Raw genomic sequence first — 5,229 nt, forward strand, 5'->3', positions numbered from 1 at the left:
TGCCTGTCCCTCCAGCCCACTTTCTGGGTCAAGATCTGTGCTTGGAGGGAAATGGAAGGTCTAGATAGTGAGACTCTCCACTAGGAGCTAGGGGCTCCCTTTCTTCCCTCTCCAGCCCACCCCAGGCTGGGACATCCTGGTCCCTCCCTGAGGTCTGGGCAGTGCCTACTGCAGGCAGTGTGCCCAGGGCCCTGAGGCTCCCTGTACCTCCTTTCCCCTGCCCCCGTGTCCTGGGACTTTACCTGGCTTCTTAAAGTGTGGCCCAGGGCCTGCATCCTCAGCCTCAGCTGGGCATGCTGGAAATGCAGGTTCCCAGGCCCCACCGACCCAGAGAACAGATGCATTTTATCAAGACTCCCAGGTGCCTGGAGTGCCCTGCAGCTCCTGTGTGAGTAACTTTAATGAGCTTTGCTTCTCTCGGGCTCCCCTGGGTGGGGTGTTGGCTCCCTGTGAGCAACACTCAGAGTGAGGCTGGGAGGAGCCCATGAAAATGGCTGAGACCTGCAGACCAGGTTTCCATGGGGACACAAGAGGAGCAGTGGCCAGGGGCGTGGGCAGGAGTCACCAAGCGCAGTGCTCTGGAAATGGGCGCACATGGGAGAAGGCACTTCAGGCCACCACGCTGACCCTTTTAAACACTAAAATTTTAAATTTTATTAAAAGCTAGTTCTATTATTTATATAAATCCAAGAAATAGGGGCAAGTATAAATACCAAAACAAGAGCCAGCATAAGTGAGGGGAACAGTGGGAGGGGGCCAGGAGCTGGCCCCAGGCAGAGCTCAGGAGGTGACACCGACCGCCGTGCAACCACCGGGTACCCCAGCACTGCAGCAGGTGAAGGGGCTGCCATGGACTCTGGCTGTGGTCCCAGCGCTGGGCAGGAAGCTGCAGGTGGAGCTGGCTCGGGCTCCGCACGTGGGACTTCAGCTGGGGCTGCAGCTGGTCCTGCAGTTCCAAGAGAAGAAAAAGCCACCAACTGTCCATGTTCCCTCCCAGGGCAAAACCTCCCCACTGCCCATCAGACAGCTCTGCACACAAAGCCTCCCCAGGAAGTCCTCCCAGACCGTGAAGGCTGAGGTCTCAGTGACCCCAGGTCACCCCAGCACCCGGAAGCTGTCTCTGTGTCTAAAGGCCCATCCCTCCCCTCATGCCCACAGGCCCACACCCCATCCTCCTCACCCGTGGGCTGTGCCTCAGTGGGCTCAGCTTGCTCCAGCTGGGGCAGGAGTTCAGCTGGTGGATCCTCCTGGGAGTCCAGCTCCTCCCAGAAGTGGAGGGCAGAAAAGGAGGCCCTGGAAAGGCAGGTAGGCGGCAGAGTGAGAGGCCTGGCCTTTCCTCCCATGCTGCCTGCCCAGGGAACATTCGGAGATGGCCAAGTAGGCCTCCTGGCCCGGCTGCGCGTGCTCCAGCCCCACCCTCGCCACGCCCAGTGGGGCAGTGTCAACCCAGGCAGCCCGAGACCTAACAGGAAGCTCCGTGCTCTGTGGTGCGACCGCCCCTGCCTTGTTCAGGGCAGCCCAACACACCGTCTGCCCACCCGTCCCCACTGCCAGCTGCATGAGGACAGAGTCTGCTGTCTGCTGCGTGTTACACTCAAGGGCACAGGGCCACTGCTCTGTAATGATCTGAGACGTGGGGGACAGTGGGCATCTGTCCCGCCCACCTCTCCTCAGGCTTTAGCTCTGCAGCGCTGTGCTGCCCAGTGTCTATGCCGCTCCTGGGCTCCTCTTGCACTGCTGTGGGTCCACATCTAGGGAGGCTGGGAAAGTGGGATCTACTGCAGTGCGAGGAATGCTCGCTCAGCTGTCCAGGGTGACTGAGGACCCCAAACAGCACTGAGGCCCCAGAGGGCAGGGGTTGCATCTGCTCTGGCTACTGGCAATCACAGCCAAGCCCTGGGAAAGGTCTCCACACAGTGTGTCTTCACATACGTCCATGGAATGGGGACCCCACCTGCTCTTCCCTGATGTCAGTGGGCCTGGGCCCTTCGCATCCCCACAGACTCCTGCTCTGGGAAGACCAGAGGCCTGCCGAGTCACTCTGCGGTCTCCTTTACAGGGAACGGACAGCCTTCCCCTGTGCAGGGCTCAGTGGGGCAAAGCACAGCTGGCCAGGGATGGAAGGGAATTCGGCAGGCCTGGGTCAGCACTGCCCTGGAGACCCCAGTTCTGCCCCGCAGTGATGCCGAGAGCCCGATTTTCTCAGCGCCCTGCTGCTCAGAGTTGCGAGCAGGCTGAGGCAGGGCTCATACCTCCCAAGGACTTGGATCCACAGTGGCCAAGTGCTCCTGGGTGCCGACCACAGACCTCGCCTTCACACCATCCCCTCCTGCAGGGCGGGAATGGGGGCCCCAGAGGGGTCCAGGAAGTCCCATTCCGGGGGCTCCCTCCGAGGGTGCTGCATGTCTGCCCGCGCCGTCCTCACCATGCAGTCCTCTACCCGGCTCTCCTCCCGTTGGGCCCCAATCTGTGATGGAACAGAGGGGAGACGTGGAACTGGGGCCCACCCAGGCCATCAGGAGGGCTGGAGGCCGAAGCCCAGACCACTCTGCAAGTCGCCATCATGGCTCGTACCAGAAGGGGCACAAGTGGGCCCGGCAGAAAAGCGGTGCATGTTAGAAGGTAAATTCAGAAGGGACACACAGAAATGCTACCGATGCATGGCTCTTTAACAAGGAGAGGTCATGGCCGGGGGCATGAAGAGCCCACCCACCCTCAGGTCCTGTGGTGGAGAGAGAAACCGAGGCTCAGCCTGGCTCCAGCCTGTCTCTGGTGTCTGTTAATGGCTCAGAAAAAGTCAGGCCCACTTCCTGGTCCTGAGAGGCTGCCCTGCTGAGCTCACTGCCACCTTTGCAGGTCGCGTAGCCCCTGTGGGTACCACATGGGCCCTGGCCAGGAGTTGCCCTGAGGTGACACGGCAGAATAAAGCCGTGACAGGATGGAAGTGACACAGTGTCCTGTGTGCAGCTCTGTGGGGACAGTGCCCAGCAGCCGGCAGCAAGCACAAGGCTCTGCCTGACCACAGTTTGTGCTGTTTCTGCCCCGGGTAACCTTGTGCTCCTGAAACACAAACAGCTCTGTCTCAGGCTTCTACCCCAGAGGACGGGAGAAGGCCCTGCGGGCTGCGGCTCATCCCTGGGCACGGCCCTTCTCCTCCTCTCAGCCCCGTCCTGGGGGCACAGGCCAGGGCCCCGGGCTCACAGCCTCCCACACCTGCCCCTGCCCAGGAGGAGCCTCCCTCCCGACCTCGTCCCCTACCCTGCTCAAAGTGAGGAAGAAGGGCGGGAGTTACACCGGGGGCTCACAGTGGTGGCCGGGCCTAACTGGACCTGTCCTGGACAGGTGGCCTGGTGGCCCTGAGTGTCTGGAGTCCAGGTCCAGGGAGATCTCCCCTGGGCTCCCGCTCATCTCAGATTCCCAGGTCTCTGGGTCTGGGGAGACCCGCCCTGTGCTGCCCCTGAAGGCCAGGCAGTTCCTGGTGAGTGGCCCGAAGCACGGGGACTTAGCCATCCATCCGCTCACTCGCGCCCAAGTGCTTTCCCTGCGCGGGGTCCTGGTGCTGCGGCCTCGAGGCCTGGGAAAGCAGCACGGCATGATCGCTGCTGACGCTCTCCAGCCAAGTGACTGTCAGGCAGCCGTCGCTGGACTGTGGTGCCCAGTGACTCCAGGGTTCCGAGTTCTGTTTGGACCTGTCGCCAAGGAAGTGAGGTCGCAGTGCTAGGGTCATAAGCCAAACCGCCCCCTCTGATGAGAAGGCCCCGGGGCCCCTTCCTTTCATGGTGGAGCACATCTATCTGTGTGCTCCTTAGAAACAGCAATGAGAAACCAGAAAAGCTGCTCGTGATGTTAGAGTCTGATGAATCAGAAGTTTTAATTCGGCACATGTGTAGATGCTTAAGATGCAGCAGGCACAGGGAGAAAAGTGTGCTTTCCCATCCAAAGGGTCCATTCTCTCTCAAGACAGTGCTCATGTCAGCACTTAGAGATCGATGGATTTGAGGATGATTTTCTTTCCTGGGTTGACTTCAATTGCCTTTCGATTCCAATAGGGACTATGGAGATGATCCCAAAATGTCCAATATAATTTTCTTTAAAGGATACAAAAGTTTCAGCTGATAACCCCTGGGTGGCCAGGAGTGGAGGATTCACAGCAGGTCGTAACTTTCAAGTGCACATGGATAGCTACTTAAGCACAGATACCGAACGCAACCCAAAGAGCACTATGCAGTGCAGAGACAGCGCGAGGGGACAGCAGCCTTTGTGAAACCTCCCACCCAGCGGGGGTGCAGAACACTCTCACGCATCACCTGGGAGCATCTCTGGTGGCGCTGCTGTCCCCTCCCTGTCCTCTCATCCCAAGCTGACCACGTGCTTTTTGTCCCTGGTGGAGTAGAGAGGGTGGAGCTGGAACCATTCGGTATAAATGTTTCCGGCAGGTCTTCTTCAAGCAGTAACACAGGCTGGGATCCCTGCATGCTGCTCCTCCTCAGTGGTGGCACCGTCATGGGGTGGAGCACAGCTGTCCCGCATCCTCTGCTGATGGCCATTCATTCGGCTCCCAGGGTTGACCACTGAGCAGTTCCCACCAGCATCACCCAGGCAGGTGTCTTTTCAACCATGGATTCTTCTTCCAGGAGACACACTTGCATGTCTGTTTATTTGCTTTAGATCACTATTTTTTGCCTACTTTTTTATTTACAACATTTCATTCCCCTTCGATGTTTCTAATGAAATCTAATAATAAATTCGGGTTATTATCTTCTAAAAAAGAAAAAAAAGAAAATGGATGAGACTATTGGTTTCTCCCCAGTCCTCCCCTCTGCCTGGCCAGCTAGGGATCTTGCATCTGGTACTGTAAAAACCCAGCCCTGCCATGCACCTGCTCCTTGGTGACCCAGGGTGCCCAGGGTTCAGGGTCACTCTCTAAACAGGTGTTGACCCAAGTGAACTGGTCATCTCTGTGGGGTGGTGCTTTGCCTCTGCATCTCAATGGATGGAAACAGCGATCCTCAAGGGAGAGGATTTAGTGTCCCCCAAAAGTCCTCCCACCCTGTGCCCTGCCACCCGGGTCCCTCCCACCCTCTTCCTCCAGAGGCAGCTTTGTTCACCTTTTCATGGAAAGTGCATCTGGGTTCTGACTTTGCAAAGCCTAATGTAATGTTATCCAGAAGTCCAGAAGGGGGGACAGTGTGGCAGAGGGCTTTATGTTAAAGAGGGGTTCGACCTTCA

The 5,229-nt window shown here is 58.3% G+C and overlaps 1 long non-coding RNA gene across 1 annotated transcript; it reads right to left on the bottom strand.

Moving 5' to 3' along the window:
* Window positions 1–632: 632 nt before the first annotated feature.
* LOC110345117 (uncharacterized) lies at window positions 633–5,021 on the bottom strand. The gene is made up of 3 exons (XR_002388231.2): window positions 3,523–5,021; window positions 1,181–2,467; window positions 633–946 (listed from the first exon to the last, which is right to left on the bottom strand). It is a non-coding gene; the product is annotated as an uncharacterized LOC110345117 (long non-coding RNA).
* Between the last annotated feature and the right edge of the window lie 208 nt (window positions 5,022–5,229).

Source organism: Heterocephalus glaber, unplaced genomic scaffold, assembly GCF_053883595.1.
Source record: "Heterocephalus glaber isolate CG9 unplaced genomic scaffold, H.glaber_assembly_v1.0 deba00000937, whole genome shotgun sequence".
NCBI lineage: Eukaryota > Metazoa > Chordata > Mammalia > Rodentia > Bathyergidae > Heterocephalus > Heterocephalus glaber.